This window comes from Furipterus horrens, unplaced genomic scaffold, assembly GCF_987537825.1.
Source record: "Furipterus horrens unplaced genomic scaffold, mFurHor1.1.pri manual_scaffold_2, whole genome shotgun sequence".
Classification (NCBI taxonomy): Eukaryota; Metazoa; Chordata; class Mammalia; order Chiroptera; family Furipteridae; genus Furipterus; species Furipterus horrens.
Genome location: NW_028327172.1, coordinates 90531881 through 90553464, shown reverse-complemented (window position 1 = coordinate 90553464; position 21584 = coordinate 90531881). Strand labels below are relative to the sequence as shown.

Genomic DNA, 21584 nt, shown 5'->3' with positions numbered 1-21584 from the left:
GAATCATAGGTATGGGGATCATTTGGAGGCTCATCAGCTGGGAGGGGGAGGAATGGGGAAATGGTGCAGGGATTAAGAAGCATAATTGGTTGGTACAAAATAGACAGGGGGAACTTAAAAATAATATAGGAAAGGGTGAAGCCAAAGAACTTATATGCTCAACCCATGGACATGAACTAAGGGGGGTGGTATTGCTGGAGGGAAGGGGAGTACTGGGCAGAGGGGAGCAAGAGTAAAAAAACTGGGACTACTGTAACAACACAATCAATAAAATATAGTTTTAAAAAATGGGCAAAATATTGAATAGACAGTTCTCCAAGGAAGACATACAAGAGCCCATAGGCATATGAAAAGATGCTCAACATCACTCGCCATCAGAGAGATGCAATTAAAATCACACTGAGATATCCCCTGTCAGGATGGCAATCATTAATAAATCAACAAACAACAACTGCTGGCAAGGATGAGGAGAAAAGAGAACCCTAGAGCACTGTTGGTGGGAATGCAGACTGGTGCAGCCACTATGGAAAATAGTATGGAATTTCCTTTAAAAACTAAAAGTGGAACTGCCTTTTGACCCAGCAATTCCACTGCTAGGAATATACCCTAAGAGTCCTGAGTCACTAATTCCAAAGAACTTATTCATCCCTATGTTCAATGGTGCTTGCTATTTGCAATAGCTAAGTGCTAGAAACAGCTTAAGTGCCATCTAAAAATGAGTGGATCGTACAAACAATAGGAGTCACAAAAATGGGGAGACAGAGAAAAAACACCCCATCAAAAGGAAAGGTAGAGTCCCCAGAGAGAGTGCTAAATGAAATAGAGGGGAGCCAACTATCAGATATGGAATTGAAAGCATGGATTATGGAGAAGCTCAATGAGCTCAGCGGAAACTACAAAGAACTCCAGAAAAACTACAGTGAACTCCAGAAGAACTATAAGGAACTTACTGAGAATTATACCAGCATCAAAAAGGACATGGAAGCTATCAATAAGAGCCAGGAGGAAATGAAGAATACGATCTCTGAATTGAAGAACACAGTAGAAGGAATTAAAAGCAGGCTAGAGGAAGCAGAAGATCGGATCAGCGAGCTGGAGGACAATGTAGACAAAAACTCACAGACAGTGCAACAAAATGAAAAAAGACTGAACAAGACTGAAGAGGCTCTAAGACAGCTGCAGGACAACATGAAACGTAATAATATCCGTATCATAGGAATTCCAGAAGGAGAAGAAGAGCAAGGGATAGAAAACCTCTTTGAAAAACTAATGACAGAAAACTTCCCTAACATGAGGAGAGAAAGAATCATGCAAGTCCAGGAAGCACAGAGGGTCCCAATGAAGATGAACCCCAACAGGCCGACCGCAAGACACATCATAATTAAAATGCCAACATTCAAAGACAAAGAGAGAATCCTAAAAGCAGCAAGAGAGAAACAACTAATAACATACAAGGGAGCTCCAATAAGGCTATCATCAGATTTTTCAGCAGAAACAGTACAAGCCAGAAGGGAATGGCAAAAAATATTACAAGCAATGAAAAACAAAGACCTACAACCAAGAATACTCTACCCAGCAAGGCTCTCATTCAAAATGGAAGGTGAAATAAGGAGTTTCCAAGACCAAAGAAGGCTAAAAGAATACATCTCCACCAAACCAGCATTGCAAGAGATGCTAAAGGGTCTGCTTTAAGAAGATGAAGAAACAGAGAGAGACAGAGAGGAACACAAGTACAAAGGGGGAAAATGACAATGAATAAGTACTGAAAGAAAGAAGGAACTTCTACCATTTGCAACAACATGATTGGAACTAGAGAGAATTATGCTTAGCGAAATAAGCCAGGCAACAAAGGAAAATTACCTTATGCTATCACCTGTTACAGGAAACTAATGAACAACACAAACAAATGAGCAAAATTGAACCAGAGGGCATAAGCCTACGATCTCATTACCTGAGTGACTGTCTGTACGTATAGGCCTCACTTAATCCTGTCTGCATCGCTGCCTCCTGAGACTCAATGGTTTGGCTGAACTAAGTGTCTGGGTTGGTGAAGAACAGGGTGGTCTGTGGGCTTCACTTTAAAACTGGTTTCTCTTTTCTATCCTAATGGCTTGGACAGAAAGAACCCAGAGGCCTGAGAGGGGGGAAACCTAAAATATTTCCCTCAGTCCAAACTAAGTATAATGGGCAAAAGGGTTTTGGACAGGTGAGATGTACCTGGCATACCTTCCTCCAAAGAAGCCCTTCTTTTCCCTAATGTGGGACATTGAAAAATTAATACCTGTCTTTTGTCATCTAGTGGTTACGAATTGAATGATGTCCTTTAACCCTGTTGCCCCCAGAATACAACAAGGATGCCAGCCTGTTAAACCAAGCACGCCGTTGTCCAGAGACAGCCAACCAACCTGGAGTCTGCATGATCCTTCCCCTTGTGGGAAGGCCACCCTCCCCTCCACCCCCACTCTTATTAGGGATTTCAGGACCCAAGGGTAGGTAGGATGACGACCATGTCCAGCTTGAAGCAGCTAGAGGAGCTCGAGACCTTCGTCCATTGTCCTTTATAAGATTGTAAAGGGTCTTAAGTCTGAGAGGGAGGGATTGTTATTTTTTATTGTTAAAATATTTAACTAATTAATTAATTATTTTTTAAAAAGAAGAAGAAGAATACATGAAAGGGTGAGGCGGGAGAGCTTGTATGTACGACCCATGGGCATGGACTTGGAGAGGGGATTGTTGGGGGGGGTGCTGGGCGGAGGGGAGCAAAGGGGAAAAAAATTGGAACTATTGTAACAATATGATCAATAAAATATACTTTAAAAAAATGAGTGGATCAAAAAATGTGGTATATTTACACAGTGGAATACTATGCAGCAGAAAGAAAAAGGAACTCCTACCTTTCACAATAGCATGGATGGAACTGGAGATTATTATGCTGACTGAAATAAGCCATTTGGTGAAAGATAAATACCATATGATCTCACCCATAAGGGGAATCTAATGAACAAAATAAACTAAGGAACAAATTGGAACCACAAGCATGGAAACATGGAACAGACTGAAAGTGACCAGAGAGGACAGAGGAGGGGGATAATGGTGGAAAGAGGGGAAGAGACCAGACATATATATAAGTGCGGGGATTGACTGTGGGAGCTGGGAGGGGGGTGGGATGGGCAGAGGAGGGCAAAGGGGGAAAAGTGGGACAACTCTAATAGAATAACAATAAAAAGTGATTTAAAAAAATTTAAAAACATATATTTATGATTGTGATAAGAGCTATAAAGGCAAAGAATAGAGAGCACTGAGAGCTTATAACCGGGGACCTAAGAAATTTCCAGGTCAGGGGAGGCTCTAGAGAGTGTAATATTTATCTTGTTCTCCCCAACCCATCATTATGTTCAACCACCGTGGGTATGCCATCACCAGACAGGTAAGTGCCTGCCAATGGCAAAGCCCATCTGTGCCCTTAACAGGTCTGGCAGTATGTCTGCTCACTCTCAGTATGAGAAGCCTGGGCAGAGCCCAGATCCCACTATCTCCTCTGCCCACAACCACCCCACTTCTGGACCTAGGGAGGCCTGAGAATGAACCAGGAGTACTGCTCCAAGTCCTCCCATTGTCTAATCAAGAGTGGGCACTCTTCCTATGGAATATTCTGGCAAAATTTGGCCACTCTGAAGGTCATGATTATTTGTCAAAGTCCCATCTGCTTCCTTAGAGACTATCCTAAATCTGATCTCCAGAGAGAAGGATGAAGTAATTATTGTGTTAGGTACTGTTCAGTTAGTTTGGCAGACTTATACAGTTGTCTCATTTAATTCACAACAGCTCTATGAAGTTGGTATTATCATTATTATACCTATTCTACAGATAAAGAAACTGAGGCTCCAAGTGGTAAAGCCATTTTCCCAGGTCCTTTGCCACATAAAGATCACTCATCTTTATTTGTGCAGCCAGAACTCCAACCTAGCTTTGCCTGACTCCAGACACTGCAGTCTTAAAACAACATACTATGGTCTTTTTAATAACATGAGTGATAATAATTATAATAACAGCTATACTTATATAACACTTTCTATGTGGCAAGTACTATTTTATACTCTTTATATATTTAAATCCTTTACGCCCCATAATACACTATGAGGTAGATGTTATTGTTATTCTCAGTTTGCAGGTGAAGAAATCGAGGCACAGAGAGGTTAAGGCCAATTAAATGATTCATGAGGCAGAGTTACCATGAAAGAGTCACAGAATGGTGGGGCTGGGAATGACCTTATGATTAAAGGCAGTAAAGAACCGGGGAAGCTGGAGAATTGTGTTTTTGTCCTTGCACCTGTGGCACCATCCTGCAGGACACCATGATTTGCACACCTTCCAATAGCCTCCTTTTCCCTGGGAAAAAAATAAGAGGAAGAATTTGTTCAGAACTTTCCCTGGCAGGAAAGTGGGAAGCCCTTCCAGTGGCTGGCTGACATGGGAGCACAGAGGGAGAGGACTCAAGAGCAGGGATCAGTGGGCAGCCTGTAGGCCAGCAAGGTGACTTATAGTTTTTCTCCCTCCTCTAGCTACCTGGGCTCTACTCTCCACAGGTCTGTGTGAAGGACAGAGCAGAGCATGAAAAGAAAGGAACCCACAGTGTGAGGCTGAGCAAGCCCCACTAGCTGACTTGATGTTGGTCTTGGTGGTCCCCATGGGTGGGAAAACAGGGTCAGCAGTGGGTTTGGAGAGGGGGCTCCCTCCCTCCTAGTTTCTCAGAAGAACCTAGATGAGGTCTTGCGCTGAGCTAGCCTGTGTCTGCCTCCCAGCTGGACCACAGAAGGGGAAGAAACATCCATAAACTTCCTGTGCCACCTGCATGGCCAGAAGCCCTGCCAAGGGGCTGCTGGTTCCCCTCTAATTTGTCTTAATTTCCATGATTTGCAATTGCCCGGCTCAAAGAGGGTCATTCCCCCATTGTGAGTCAGCCCTCACAAGCTCTGGGTTGATCCAGCAGGATCCTATGGGGTGCAAGTCAACCCAGTCTTCCATCCAGATTCACCTACACCCCAGAGCCCTAAGCTAACAAGAGCACAACACCTTCTCCCGGTTAACCATTGCAATTAATCTTCCTATACCTCCAAACAGCAGCAGGACGTAGAAAGAGAATGAACTTAGCACTGGGGCTCAAGCCGGAATTCTGTCACATCTTTTGGAGAGCCCCTCCCAGGACTTGCCAAATAGTAGGTGTTCAATAAACAAATGTTGCGCCACTGCTTGACTGATCTAAGTGTACTCGGCCTCAAACCACATGAAACCTGACCTCATCTGCCTCCTGCTCTCTGCTTCTGCCTTTGTCACAATGACTAAAGTACAACTCTATAGTCAGCCTGCCTTACTTTGAATACCAAATACAGCCTGCCAAACTCTCCCTCCTCCCTTGAAGAAGTCCTTTGCCTCCAGTTTTTCTCCTCAGTAACCACCCATTGTCCCTGGATACTGGGGGTGGATGGAGGAGGGGGGGCACTCAGAAATCTGGTTCCACTAGATCTACTTTTTAAGAGCCAGTGAGGCCCAAATTGGTAGCCTCTCATAGTCATTACTACTGGCAAGGTAATCTTGGATAAGATATTTAACTTTTCTGTGCATCAGTTTTCATATCTTAAAAATGGAGATAATAACCTTATCCCAACCTTCACTGGTCCATTAGATGAGAAAAGTTCAAATATGAATGGTATTGGGGAAACTGTACAGACACATGTAAAACGAATGAAATTAGATTACTTTCTTACACCATACACAAACATAAACTCAAAATGACTTAAAGACTTAAATATAACACCTGAAACCATAAAACTCTTAGAAGAAAATATAGGCAGTAAACTCTTTGACATTGCTCTTAGTAATATTCTTGAGGGGGTATAGGGAAGACAAAAAAAGCAAAAGTAAACAAATTGGACTACAACAAACTGAAAAACTTTGCACCTCAAAGAAAAGTATCAACAAAACAAAAAGGCAACATACTGAATAGAAGATATTTGCAAATAATATATACGATAACGGGTTAATAGTAAAAATATTGAATTGGCAAAAAAATTCATTTCATTTTTTTTTCATGAAATAAAAAACACATTTTTCATTTTTACCAATAACTTTATTGATTTGGATATTTTGAGTATGTTGGCTATCTTCTGCTATTGGCTTCTAGTGGATAGAGGCCAGGGGTGCTGCTAAACATCTTCCAAAGCATAAGACATCCCCACAGCAAAGAATTATTTGGCCAAAATGTCAATAGTGAAAGAAACTTCGCGAACAACTTTTGACACATTTGATCAGTCACAGCACCTTCTCCACACACTGTACAAATCATTTTTTGTGTTTCAGTTGCATTTTTACCTTTCTTGAAATAATAAAGAAAGCATAATCCACCAAAAATGTTGCATATTATCTTCTATCTTCAATATTAAAATGGCTGCACACAATTCAGCAATTTTGATATTTTTTTAAATGCACACTGATATGACAACTGTCACAATACAATCTAACAACATTGTTTTAAGTGAAGTTAAAGACAACTAAGCGCTACTAGAACCATTCTACAGAAAAACAAAGAAACTCTTTGGCCAACCCAGTATAAAATGAAGAACACATACAACTCAACATCAAAACCCTGAACAAACTGATTAAAAAATAGGCAGAGAACCCAAATAGACACTTCTCCAAAGAGGACATACAGATGGCCAATAGATATATGAAAAAATGCTTAATATCACTAATCATCAGTGAAATGCTAATTAAAACCATAATAAGATATCGTCTCACACCTGTCAATGGCTACCACTAATAAATCAACAAACAACAAGTGTTGGTGAGGATGTGGAAAAAAGGGAACCCTTGTGCACTGTTAGTGGAAATGTAAATTGGTGCAGTCATTATGAAAAACAGTATGGACTTCCGGCCAAGGTGGAGGGTAAGATAGACACGCTGCATCTCCCTCCACAACTAAGAAGGAATACAACTACCTCAAAACTAGAGACAACCAGAAGTTCGAGAAAATCAAGCTGCATGGAAGTCCAGCAAACAAAGATATAAAGAAGAAATACTCATCCAGACAGGTAGAAGGGGCGGAGCCAGAGCAGAGAGGACATGAGGTAGTGGCAGCAGTGGTAGTGGCAGCGGCAGGCCAGCAGAAAATGCAGTCACATGTTTTAAAAAGTCAGGAGGGACACCTGGGGAGCATTCACAGCCCCAGACCAAGTCAAACAGCTCATGGTCCCAGTGCTGGGGGAAATAGAGCCCCATTGCTTATTACTGTGCAAACCAGTGGGGGTTGAGAAAGGGGAAGAAACTGCTGGTCTCTCAGCAGAGTCCACTTGTGAAAAGGGCCCCCATGGTCCTAGAATGTCTGCACATCCACCCACTCTGGGAACGATGGCCAGGGCAACTGCTAGTGAGGTGCCAGTCCTTTACAGAGGTAGGAGAGGTGCCTGGAAGAAGGGCAAATGCTGAGCAGGCAGCATTGTTCCCTCTTGGATCCCTCCTCCACACATAGCGCCACAGCATGGAGAAACAGGTCGCCCTGTACTGACGTATGCCTAAGGCTCTGCCCCTTACACCGTAATAGGAGTGACAGCTTACCTAAGACACAGAGGCAAACAAACACAAGAGCCTGTCAAGATGAGGAGACAGAGAAGCATGGCCCAAAAGAGGGAACCGATCAAGGTTGCAGTGGGAGAACTAAGCGAGAAGGAGATAGCCAACCTAAAAGACGAGAAGATAGCCAAACTAACAGATGCAGAGTTAAAAACACTGGTGATAAAGATGCTCACATGCTTGACAGATATGCCTGAGTATGGCAAACCCATAAGGGAAGAGGTAAAAGCTATGTATGCTAACTTAAACAAAGAAAAATCCACACAAAACCAATGGTGAAGACAAGGAAACTGGGGTTCGAATAAATGATTTGGAACATAAGAAAGAAAAAAACAGTCAACCAGTACAGAATGACGATTGAAAAAAATGAGGAGAGGCTTAGGAACCTCTGAGACAACTTTAAACATGCCAGCATCTGAATCATAGGGGTGCCAGAAGGGGAAGAGAAAGAGCAAGAAATTGAAAGCTTCTGTGAAAAAAATAATAGAGGAAAACTTCCCAAATTTGGCAAAGGAAACAGACATACGAATCCAGGAAGCACAGAGAGTCCCAAACAAGCTAGACTCAAAGAGGACCACACCAAGACATATCATCATTAAAATGCCAAAGGTTCAAGATAAAGGGAGAATCTTAAAAGCAGCAAGAGAAAAGCAGAGAGTAACCTACAAAGGGGTGCCTATAAGACTGTCAGCTGATTTCTCAAAAGAAACTTTGCAAGAAGGGACTGGCAAGAATTATTCAATGTGAGGAAAAGCAATGACCTACAAAAAAGACTACTCTATCCAGCAAAGCTATCATTTAGAATGGAAGGGCAGAGTTTCTTCCTCCGCCCCAAACCCCACTGGTTTACACAGTCAGAAGCAATGAGGCTTTATTGTCCCTGGCTCTGGAACCATGAGCTGTGGGGTCTGGTCTGGTGCTGGGAGCACTCCCCAGCTGCCAAACAGTACCTGGAGCCACCTTTTGCTGTTGGTGTGAAGCTCCAGTGAGGAGGGTGTGGGACGCCCCCGGGACATCCTCCTTCATTCAGAAGGGCAGTGCTGATCACCAACACGCCTCGTGGAGGAAGGTGCTTCCGGTCCAGAGTCGAGTCCATGGCTGCACCACGGTCCAGAGTCACATCCATGGCTGCACCACATGCTGCTACTCAAGTCCTGGGCCCCCGTGTTGATGCTGTTTCAGAACTGTGGCAGCTCCTATCAAAACTTGCTTCAAATCAGTAGGGAAAAGAGAGATTATTCAATAAACTGTCTTGGAAAAAAGAAAAAAAGAATGGAAGGGCAAATAAAATGCTTCCCAGACAAGGTAAAGCTAAAGGAGTTCATCATCACCAAGCCATTATTATATGAAATGTTAAAGGGACTTATTTAAGAAAAAGAAGATCAAAACTGTGAACACTAAAATGACAACAAAATTGCAACTATCAACAACTCAATCTAAAAAATGAAAAGTATCCAACTAAGCAAACAAGAATAGGAACAGAATCATAGGCATTGGGATCATTTGGAGGGTTATCAGCTGGGAGGAGGAAGGGAGAGAAATGGGGAAATGGTGCAGGAATTAAGAAGCATAATTGGTTGGTACAAAATGGACAGGGGGAAGTTAAGAATAATATAGGAAAGGGCGAAACCAAAGAACTTATATGCTCAACCCATGGACATGAACTATGGGGGGTGGGATTGCTGGAGGGAAGGTGGGTACTGGGAAGAAGAGAGCAAAGGGAAAAGAAATTGGGCCTACTGTAACAACATGATCAATAAAATATACTTAAAATGCAAAAAGAAAAATATAAAAACAGTATGGGCCACCATGGGCAGATCCAGGAAGTGCAGATCAATCTAAGAAGTAACAACAAACAATAAGAGTCACAAATATGGAGAGTCAGAGAAACAACGCCCATCGAAAGGAAAGGAAAAATACCCAGAAAGAGTGCTAAATGAAATAGAGGAAAGCAAACTATCAGACATGGAATTCAAAACATGGATTACAGGGAAGCTCAATGAGCTCCACGAGCTCAAAAAAAACTACAAAGAACTCCAGGGAAACTACAAGGAACTTACTGAGAATTTCACCAGTATGATAAAGGACATAGAAGCTATCAATAAGAGCCAGGAGGAAATGAAGAATACAATTTCTGAATTGAAGAACACAGTAGAAAGAATTAAAAGCAGGCTAGAGGAAGCAGAAAATAGGATCAGCGAGCTGGAGGACAACATAGAGAAAAATTTCCAGACAGTGCAACAAAATGAGAAAAGACTACAAAAGAATGAAGAGGTTTTAAGAGAGCTGCAGGACAACATAAAACATAATAATGTCCATATCATAGGAATACCAGGAGAAGAAGAGGAGCAAGGTACAGAAACCTGTTTTAAAAAGTAATGACAGAAGACTTCCGTAACTTGATGAGAGAAAAAGTCACGCAAACCCAGGAAGCACAGAGGGTCCCCATGAAGATGAATCCCAACAGGCCCACTTCAAGACACATCATAATTAAAATGGCACCATTCAAAGATAAGAGAGAATTCTAAAAGCAGCAAGAGAGAAACAGCTAATAACACACAAGCGAGGTCCAATAAGGTTGTCATCAGATTTCTCAACAGAAACATTACAAGCCAGAAGGGAATGGCAGAAATATTCCAAGCAATGAAAAACAAAGGCCTACAACCACGACTATTCTACCCAGCAAGGCTCTCATTCAAAATGGAAGGTGAAATAAGGAGTTTCCCAGACAAAAGAAGGCTAAAAGAGTACATCTCCTCCAAACCAGCATTGCAAGAGATGCTTAAAGGGTCTGCTTTAAGAAGATGAAGAAACAAAGAGGGACAGAGAGGAACACAAGTACAAAGGGGGAAAATGACAATGAATAACTACCTATCAATAATAACAAAAGAAGATATGCAACCCTATGTTCATGGCAGCACTATTTAGAACAGCCAAGTGCTGGAAACAACCTAAGTGCCCCTCTGTAGATAAGTGGATCAAAAAACTGGTACAACCATGCAAGGGAGTATTATGTAGCAGAAAGAAAACAGGAACCCCTACCATTTGCAACAACATGAATGGAACAAAAGAGAATTATGCTTAGTGAAATAAGTCAGGCAATGAAAGAAAAGTAACATATGATATCACCTAATACAGGAAACTAATAAACAACACAAATGAACAAGAAAAACTGAACCAGAGGCATGTAAACAAGGAGCTGACTAACAGTGACAAGAGGGGAGGGGGAGGGAGAGAAGGGGGTAAGAAGGGGAAGGGTCTATTCAAAGAACATGTATAAATGACCCATGGACATGGATAATGGGGTGGGGATTGATTGTGGGAGAAGAGATGGGAAGGGTGGGAGGGAGCAATGGGGAAAAAAGTGGGACAACTCTAATAGAAATAGAAACAAACAAAAAATTTTAGTGGAAAAAAAGTGAAAGCAAAATAAATTTTAAAATGAGGCAGCAAATTTCTCAACACCCGCCCTAAAAAAAGTGTAGAAAAGTGAACAAAAGAAAATGTAAAGTATGGAAATGCAATTTTACCGAATATTAGGACGAGGATTTTCCTTCACAGTGTATATTTTTCTCCCAACCTGTTCCCTCCAGAATTTGGCATTCTGAAGAAGTAAGTAATGACATAAGGTTCTTTGCATAAAACTAATAAGACCAGTTGTTGATAGAGGTTTTGTTAACTAAGACTTTGACGAGAATGTCATGCCTAAAGGAGGCAGGCCTGGGCTCTGGTTGTTACCAAAATGCCTTGAGGAACTGGGATTGACTTTTGAAGGTAATAAAAACCCATAAGAAAAAAGGCCTGGTACCTTGATTGGTTGTGCAGTTCATGGCAATCTTTCCAGGGAAGGAACGAAGGTTGCTTTCCTGAAAGATGGCTAGAAGGAACATTAAGGCACAATGGAAAGTCTGAAGGACTTGGAAAAGACAGGTGTTTACAGGCAAGGCTGAATGGAAGGTGTGTGGCTCAGCTCCTGTGCCCTGAAGAGCAAACTGAAGGTCACCCTAAAGATTCCTTGTGTAAGTTCCAGCAAAGCAGACTTAAAGATCAAATGTGATCATTTGCTGCTCTTGTTGTGTTTATGCAAACAAACAGGATAAATTAAACAGGAGTTAATGCAGTCCCTTTAATGACAAGGAGGGTAATCTTAAGGAGAAATATCGTGATTCAAAGAAAATCACAATGCTCAGTGGTAGACTAAAAACTAGTGTAGCTAACTGCCTTTAAAGTTTATTTTCATTTAAAGTTTGTAGAAAAAAAAAGAAAAAAGAAAAAACAGTATGGACATTCCTCACAAAATTAAAAATAGAACCACCATATGACCCAGGATTTCTACTTCCAGATATTTGTCTGAAGAAATCCAAAATTTAATTTATTTTTTAATATGCTTTATTGATTATGCTATTACAGTTGTCCCAATTTCTTTTCCCTTTGTTCCCCTCCACACAGTGACCACCCTCCTTCCAGCTGTACCCCCTGCTTAGTCCATGTCCATGGGTTGTGCCTATAGTTCTTCTCAACATCTTCTTGTCTACTCCACTCCCTCCTACTATGCTGCTTAATTCCTGTACCATCTCCCTCCCTTTCCCCGCTTCCCCCTCCCTGCTAACCTCCCCCTATGGGGAAGAACATTATGATGTTCCCCATACCTATAATTCTTTCCCCACTCTCGTTGTCTACTTACTTTGCCTTTGTTTTGGTTTTCTAGATTCTGTTGTTGTTTGTTGTGATACAGTTTTCATTTTAATGTTCATAGTTCTGATCCTCTTTCTCCTAAACAAGTCCCTTTAACATTTCATATAACAGTGGTTTGGATCTGATGAACAACTTCAGTTTTGCTTTGTCCTGGAAGCACTTTTTCTGCCCTTCTATTCTGAATGACAGCTTCTCTGGATGGAGTAATCGTGGTTGTAGGTTTTTGCTTTTTGTTACTTTGAATATTTCTTGCCAGTCCCTTCTTGCCTGCAGAGTTTCTTTTGAGAAGTCAGCTAATAGTCTAACTGGGACCCCTTTGTACGTAGTTCTCTTCTTCTCTCTTGCTGCTTTTAAGATTCTCTTTATCCTTAATTTTTGACATTTTGATTATAATGTGTCTTGGTGTGGTTCTTCCTGGATCCAGTTTTTTGCAACACTCTGTGCTTCCTGGACCTTCTCCATCCAGAGAAGCTGTCATTCAGAATAGAAGGGCAGAAAAAGTGCTTCCAGGACAAAGTAAAACTGAAGTTGTTCATCAGATCCAAACCACTGTTATATGAAATGTTAAAGGGACTTGTTTAGGAGAAAGAGGATCAGAACTATGAACATTAAAATGAAAACTGTATCACAACAAACAACAACAGAATCTAGAAAACCAAAACAAAGGCAAAGTAAGTAGACAACGAGAGTGGGGAAAGAATTATAGGTATGGGGAACATCATAATGTTCTTCCCCATAGGGGGAGGTTAGCAGGGAGGGGGAAGCGGGGAAAGGGAGGGAGATGGTACAGGAATTAAGAAGCATAGTAGGAGGGAGTGGAGTAGACAAGAAGATGTTGAGAAGAACTATAGGCACAACCCATGGACATGGACTAAGCAGGGGGGACAGCTGGAAGGAGGGTGGTCACTGTGTGGAGGGGAACAAAGGGAAAAGAAATTGGGACAACTGTAACAGCATAATCCATAAAGCATATTTTTAAAAAATGAAATTTTATTGCTTGCATTAAATACCACCAAGTTTAAAAAATAAAGTTTAAATATGTGGTGGTAGCAAAATAATGGGCCCTAAAAATGCCCATGACCTAATTCCTGGGATCTGTGAATATGTTATCTGACATGGCAAAGGGACTTTGTAGATGTGTTTAAAGTATGGCCCTTGAGATGGGAAATATTATCCTGGATTGTCTAGGTGGGCTCAAACTAATCACATGAGTTTTTAAAAGCAGAGAACCTTTCCTGGCCGTGTTAAAAAGAGATGTGACCATTGAAGTAGATTCAGAGTTGCAGCGTAGATGGCTTTGAAAATGGAAGAAGGGGATACAAGCCAATAAACGTAGGCCTCAGGAAGCTGTAAAATGTCAGGAAATGAAATTATCCCTAGGATCACCTGAAAGGATTACAGCCCCTCATACACCTTGGTTTTTAACCAGTGAGACTTGTGTCTGACTTCTAACCTATGGAACTGTAAGATAATAAATTTATGTTGCTTTAAACCAGTAAGTTTGTGGTCATTTATTACAGCAGCAATCGGAAACTAACCACATATGTGTAAGCACTTAGACCAAACAGTGTCTGGCACATAGTAAGAGCTCAGTAAATGTTAACTCTTTAATATAAATAGTATGATTATCATTATCATCAGCATCATTGTTTTAATATCAGGTAGAGGACACAGACACACTGTTGCTTCCATCCCAGGGCAGCTGTTCCTGCAGCATGAACTGCTCAGAGCCTGTATCTCTCTTCACAGGGTGCTAGAGTCTGAGTGCAAGGCAAATGGGGGTAGAGAACATACTCAAAACAAAATGTCACTTGGTCCAGGCACCTTGGGAGTGAGAGACAGATGACCAGCCTTCCTGCAGTCCTTTTCTTTTAAAGAACAGGAGTGGAGGCACCCTGGGAGGACAGGATGGGCCTGCCTGGCCCAGGCACAAGAGCATGTCTATGGCTGTCACTGCAGAGATGACAATTCTGAAGCCTAACTGTGCTCCATTCCAACCCTACATAACTGGGACTACTGTGAAGATAGAGTGTCCAGGAAAAGTTGGACTCTTCCAAGGGTTTGGCATTCCCAAACTTGTACCTGCTGTGCTCTATGCCATAGAGTCTACGGAAGTGAAGAGAATCTGCAGCAGGAAGGACCTAGAGTTAGACAGAACGGAGACTTTCTCTTGTGAGAAAGCACAGAATCCCAGGTAATGTGGGATTTACTGGAAAGTTCCAAAAGAATGAGAAGGGGGACTTCTTCTAAATAGTTGTGGGCTGGGGCAAGGATGGGGAGGGAGGTGAAATGGTCTCCAGAGGCCCAGCCTGTGATGAGCAATATGTTGCCCTCACAGAATAAGCCCCTCTCCTACGCCCCTTCCTTCTCAGTCCCTCTCCTGAGCAAGTGAAAGTAAAGCTTTGCTCCACAGAAACCCTCCAGCCCACCCATCTCTCCCTTCTCCCTTCCAGGAGCCCTTTGCCCCCTTTTCCTCTTCAGTGACCACCCATCCTCCCTGAATAGTAGGGGGCCTCAGAAATCTGTTTCCCACTGGATCATCTACTTCTCAAGAGCCAATGAGGCCCAAATTGGCAGTCTCTCGTAGTCCTCAGTGTTCAGGTAATACCTTTCACCTCAGACTGAGCCCAACATAGACACTAGACCTCCCCCATCTCAAGACACAAGAGCCATTTCCCTTCAGGACTGTGATAAAAGCACCATCAGACTATAAGAGCAGGGTTCACGCCTGTCTATTCACCACAGGGCCTGGCACAGAGCAGGCCTCCAAAACCAATTGTTGAATGATGGAACACCTCTAAAAGAGTCCACAGCCTTTTCAGAGGGCCCAGGAAAAAAACACAAGCCCTTCCCATCTCCCTCTAAAGGGAAGCTCAGCAGAAAGTCACTCCAAAGAGAAAAACCGCTTTGGGGTGACTGGAGACAGGAATGAGCTATGCTGAGAGGACAAGTGGAACCATGGCATCTAGGTGTAGTTTAACCTCAGCCCAAGGGCCCATTCCAAGGGAGTTGCCCACTGTCAGCTCAGACCAGCCTCCCTCCCTCCCCCTCCCCCAACCTTCCTTTCTGAAGTTGAGCTCTGAGCTGATGTTCTTCCACTGCTCCCTGCTCAGCCAGCATTCTTGGGCAGCTCATGGATAGCGGAGCCTCTCCTTGGTCTGCCCACCACAGTTATTATGCTCCATCCTAGAACCCTCACCTCACTTTCTGATAAAGAAATTCCCCTTACCACCACCCTCAGGTCTGCATGGGGACCTTGCAGGTCTGCTGCTGATCCAAACTAGAAAAAAAAAAATCTCTTTCTCGGGGTAGATGCAGGCCCTGCCAGGGTGCACACCTAGTGAGAAGAGCATAAGCTGGATTTCAACCCCACCCACCTCCTGGCCAAGTGTCTTTGCACAGCGCACGGCCTGCCACATGCACACAGAAGCCCTATTTGACAGACCTCAGGGAGTACACTCAGTGAAGGGGCCTGATAGACTAATAAGTCTTAACCCCTCATTTTACAAGTGATGAAGTAGAGAGAGATCCAAAAGGGCATGGTAATTTATCCAAAGTCACTCACCAATCTGGTGGCAGACCCAAGGCCAAAGATCCAGGTATCCTGACTCCCAGTCTGGTTTTTGTTCTCTTGCCCTCCTCTACCCAAGCCTCACTCTTGAAAACAGAAGGCAAAGCCAGGACAGTAGGAGAGCTCCCAAGAGCAGCAACTGGGGAAGCCTTCATGCACTGATTAGAAGTGATAACTTCATCCCAAACTGTCCAGACATAAAATTGAACATAAAACTCTCTGAATCTTGTATTGCCTAACCCTTGGCTATTGTGGAACAGAAATACAGATCTTCCTCATTTACTTACCCCCCTACCAACCAGCATAGGCCAGCACATTTGTCTTGGCCTGGAAACTCCCAGAGTTTCTTGCTTCAGAACCTCTGAATAAAACAAGTACTCAGAAGGTGACTTTTAATTCAGATGAAGATGAGGTAATGGCGATGGGGGAGGAGGGGAGAAAGGAAAAGGGAAGTGGAAGGGAAAGGGGAAGAAGAGTGAAAAGAGGGCAATTTCTGGTGTCTTAATTTTTTGTCCAGTTGCCAATAATACCACTGAGTTCTACTTCTCAGACAGGTGGTAAAGATACACATACACACACTTCCACTCTGTCACTCTCTGGGTTATGTCTGCAATACAATGTGCTGACTAAGCACAGGCAGACTCACACCTCCTGGTTTTGAATCCTGGCTTTGCCATTTTGGACTGTGAAATTTCAGGCAAGTGCCTTAACTTCTTCGTGCTTCAGTTTCCTCCTCACTACAAAAACAAACATGACTTCATAGTTTTTGAAGATTATGACAGTGAATATAGCAGGTACTCAGTAACCATTGGCTATAACTATATTGGGGTGCTGTTTTTTCACACCTTATCTTGGCCTTGTTTTTTCTGCAGTGGGGACAGGAGTGCATTGTCCAGATTTTCTTTATTCCCAGAGAGAGGGGAAGGGAGGGAGAAAGAGAGGGAGAGAAACGTCAATGTGTGGTTGCCTCTTGTGGGCCCCAACTGGGGACCTGCTCCACAACCCAGGCATATGCTCCAACTAGGAATTGAACCAGTGGCCCTTCGGTTTGCAGGCCAGCACTCAATCCACTGGGCCATACCAGCCAGGACCTAGCATAGTTTTCAAACTCATTGTTCCAATAATCAGAGTTGAGGTCAACTGCCTTGATAAGTAGTGAGCATCCTGTCACCAGGAGCAAGCAAGCAGAATCTAGATGAATATTTGGCATGGGTATGGCAGAAATGGGTGGGAGTGAGGGATCTCTTCCAAAATCCCTTCCAGGCCCCAGAGACTGTGAATGTGAATAAACTCACATCTCCCAGCACACATGTTGGCACAGCTTTGCCCACAAATGGGGATACATATACAAAGGCACACTCTCAACACTGGCTTTTAGGATCAGGGAGGAGTGTTTTAAACCAGGCAAGTCAGCAGCCCCACTCAGCCCCTCCCCCAGCACCCAGCCAAGTGCTGTGTACACACAGGCATCCAGGTGCAAGCAGGAGCTTTGAGGCAGGCACTGAGCAGGATTTCAAGTAAAATGCTTCTTACCACTTCCAGTTGTCTTTTTACGGGCAGCAACTGCCAGCCCCACCCCTTTACTACACTCTAATTCTAAGACAGGGTCAGGGCAGGGACATGACTGGGGCAAGGTAGTAAGGTGTTGGTTTTACCTCTGATGTAGGTGGACAGATAGGAAACCTGGGGCAGTCCTGGTAGCCCTGGACTCTAAAGGGTCAGAGTGACCAGAGAGGTAATGACTTCCTATCACAGAAGTGATGAAGTAGGAATTTGTAGAAGGTTCAGAAGTACCACCTCTAGCCAAAGGTGAAATCCAGCTCCACTTCTAGGGGTAGGATAAGAAAAGAGACCAGGAAATCCTTGCTGCCTAAACTATTACTGCTCCTGCCTCCTCCCACCTCCCACAGCAACCCCCACCCCCCCTCCCCCGCCCTGTCCCTTCTATTAGCCATTCTGTGGAGAGCACCTGGCACTGATAAACCAGAGCTGCAGCATATTCAAACCTTCCCATCAGCCCAAGATGCATCATTGCATATTATTGTTTCTCTTTGTAATAGCCCTGACAGCAGTTCTTCCTTCTTAACAATATTGGTTTCACCTGGTTAAAAGGGGTCCCTAAGTGTCACCAACATCTTTGCTGGGAGACACCACACACCAGGAGGTGGGGGGAGGTAGGCCAGCCTGGATGAACCATTTGCTGCAGATTCACCCAAAGATGGATGCAAAAATTAGGCAGAGGTGGGGGGAACCAGGAGCTGGCCTCAGAGGCAGAGCTTTCTCCAGGACTATACATCCAGCCCCATGCCACTGGGAGTGCTGGCTGCTGCAGGAGGCAGGGGTGTGTGCATATGTGTCTGTCTGTCTGTCTGTGTAACCCTTCCATCTTTCCTACCACAATCTGGCCTCTTCCAAATCATTCCCTGTCCCTCTTTGAAACTGAGGAGGGTCAGGAAACAACAGAAAGTGTAGGGGGAGCCACCTCATAGGTACTTGCTGCCATTGGGACAAGGGGCCTAGGAATCCCCAGAACCCAGATGCAGTATGCAGCTCTGGAGGGTCTCCACACTCTAAACATAGAAGATGGAGTCAACAGAAGCAGTGGCTGGAGCCTCCATAGACTCCGTGATACGGGGCAGTCCCCTGTCCCACACTCCAGGGAGCACAGTGGCCCCTAGCTCCATGCCTACTAAGTAGTGCTGAGCAGTCATGCACCTCGCACCAGCAGCAGCCCCAACAGCACGGAGGCTCCCACGGGTTGGGGGAGAGAGATAGGAGCAGCATTCCCTACTTCATTTATTCACGTCCACTGCATTCCCAAAGCATCAACACTCAGTTTGCATGTCCTTCTCTTGATGGCCTAAATACCCTCCTGGTCCTCAAGAAGCCCACACTGAGAGAGACAAAAGATACATGCAGGAAGAGCTAATCCAAGGTAATCTTTGCAAAGGCCAAGTGAGAGGTACAGCCAGTGCTCTGAGCTCAGGAACAACATGAAATAAGACATTACAGAAATCTGAGTCCGGTTATCTTAACCATTCTGTTCTGGACCAATCAGATGGGTGAGACTCATCATTCCTTCCAATGCCAGGCACAGGGCTATGCCCTGAGCATTCAACTGTGATCAGGTAACACAGTCCCTGCCCTCAGAGTGTTTGTAGCCTAGTGAGGAAGGAAGACATCAGGCAGATAACTACACAAATAATTAACTACAGCTGTCATAGGTGCACAGGTGTGTAAAGATTTAGGGAGGAAGTTTGCACATGCACTCTTGGTCACCTGCTCCAGTACTAACCAGGGTTGAAAATGGGGAATCTTATGTAGTGCAGAACATGAGCCCACTTTCTCTTAGTCCAAAGTAGGCCTAAGAAACTATGTTGCTAACATCCAAAGCACAATCAAGGCTAGGGTGACTTGTTTCTCCAAGTAAAATGGGAAAAGAACCAACATTTACTGAGTACTGAGTTCTACATGCCAGGTATGGTTTATGCTATCTCAATCTTCACTTCCCTCTGTGAAGTGTATGTTAAGCCCACTTGAGAGAAGAGGAGACTGAGTCTCAAGGAGGTAAAGAGACAGGCCCCAGGTGCCAAGAGACTTCAGGCAGGGCTAGGATTGGAACCCATACCTGCCTGAGTCCAAACCCCACATCTTTTCTTCTGTAATATGCTGCGTCTGGGGCTATGTTGGGATGTCCTGCTGGGGGGCCCAAGCAGGGAGCATAGGAGAAGAGAGGGATGGAAAAAGAAAGGGACAGGCAGGCTAAGAAGCATCAGACTGTGCCTCTCACCACTTACCATTCACCACAGCCAGCCCTTTCTCAGCATCTCCTGGCCAAACAACCACATGCTTAACATTCTGCTCAGTTTTCACTCTGCTTCAACTCCAAACATTTATCCATACATGCTGTAATGTAATCAGCTCCTAGGAAAATACACACCAGGTAATGGATGCTGACAAAAGTGTCAAACAGATATCCCTTCCCTCCTACCATCCCAGCCAGAGCAGCACACCCAGGAAGCACCTCTTGCCCTGCTACCCCTCTGGTGCTGCAGTGAAGGCCTCCTCAGGCAGCTGAGACAGTGGCCAGGCAGTGTGCCAAGCACAGTGCAGAGGGTGAGAGGTGCTTTACACAACTCATCTCATCAGGTCCTCACAGCAGCACTGTAAGGCTGGTCTTACTATCTCCATTTTGCAGGTGCAGAAACTAAGGCACACAATGATGATAAATCCAGAGTGAAACAGCAGCAGCATCAGAAGCAAAGGAAGGGATGATCTCTCTGCCTGTTCTTTCACCATCAGGTCACCTTCTACCCTACAGGGCACAGGCCTTTGAAGGAAGCTGTCTCATCCTCTTTCAAAGTTGTTGGCTCTGAGGCCTAAGGCCCGGGCCTCTACGGACTTAGCAGGCCAGAGGTAAGGGGCCTGGCAACCTGTTCCCCATTTCTGCCTGAGCCTGGGAGGGGTCAGGGTACTCAATAGGTCTTAAAGGTTCAGCACTGAGCAAAAGAGGGGCTCTGAGGGAGGGGGCACTTCCCTTGTCCTTTTCTCTCCCCTTCTCCTAGAACCAGACTTTAAAGCCAACCCAGAACAAGGAGAACTAGAGTGCATGCAGCTGGGGAGAAAACCCAGATGGGACAGGATCCCCATCCCAATCCCTGTCCAAGACCTCCAGGCTCTCCCAGGATCAGCTACTGTGGCCATGCAATCCTATATGAAATCAAAATTTGCTTTTCCCTCCAAAGTAGTCAATTGTTACTTTCTTCTGATGAGAATTGTAAATGAGAATTTATGGGATTTCTACTGATGGCAGCATTCCTTTATCAGCCTCTAATCCCCACTTCTCAGCCAAGGTTGACTCAGAAACATTTGACCGGAGATCCAGAACCTAGTAGCAGATCCCCATCCTTGTCCCTGCTCTTCATTGAGAGAGCTGTAAGTGGTCATGGGACATTCACATGGGGAAGTCAGATCTGGGTTCCAGGCCAACTCCCAGATGGCATATTTGACCTCTTCAGTAATATTTGCTCCACCTACCTTACTGGAATGCTATGAGGATCAAATAGTGTTTGGCCTGAAAGCCCTTTGAAAAATATAAAGCAATCACCCAACCTGGATTTGCTATTATTATAACTGTCATGATTGTGTGTAGGTACAACTGGGAGAGCAAATTGTGGCATTCTGTATGTCGATGAGAGTGAGCTTGCTGGTGTACATGGAAGTACATATACAGTTTCATGGAAGGATGGAGTTCTTGTGTTAGCACCTGCCTTCAAAGGAGCATATGGGGAAAGGTATATGAATCTATATTGGTACATGTGCACCCGTTTGAGTATTTTAATATAGTATCAGATTAAAAAATAATAATATAATAATCTATGTTCCAGACAATTTGCTAAACACTTAATATAGGGGTGTGGGCCCACTTGGGTGAACAGGCATCTGATAGAATGTGTGCTCATTCATCTCATATGGTAGCAAGGAATCTCCCCATGTGCTTACCTGAGTTTCAATGAAAGTGTGGACATAAGTGTCAGTGAATCTGTGTGCACACATGCACATGTGTGCAAATAAATGTAAATGGGTATACACCCACCTCCCTGTACCTGGACCAACTGGTGTAATTTTTCATTATTTATCAGCTGCCTGGGATGCCCTGAGTTAATTGTCATGCAGCCATCAAGCCCACATA

General features: G+C 44.0%; 1 long non-coding RNA gene across 1 annotated transcript; it reads right to left on the bottom strand.

Moving 5' to 3' along the window:
• Positions 1-4090: 4090 nt before the first annotated feature.
• On the bottom strand, positions 4091-19812 carry LOC150019078 (uncharacterized). The gene is made up of 3 exons (XR_016509236.1): positions 19690-19812; positions 8577-8835; positions 4091-4389 (listed from the first exon to the last, which is right to left on the bottom strand). It is a non-coding gene; the product is annotated as an uncharacterized LOC150019078 (long non-coding RNA).
• Between the last annotated feature and the right edge of the window lie 1772 nt (positions 19813-21584).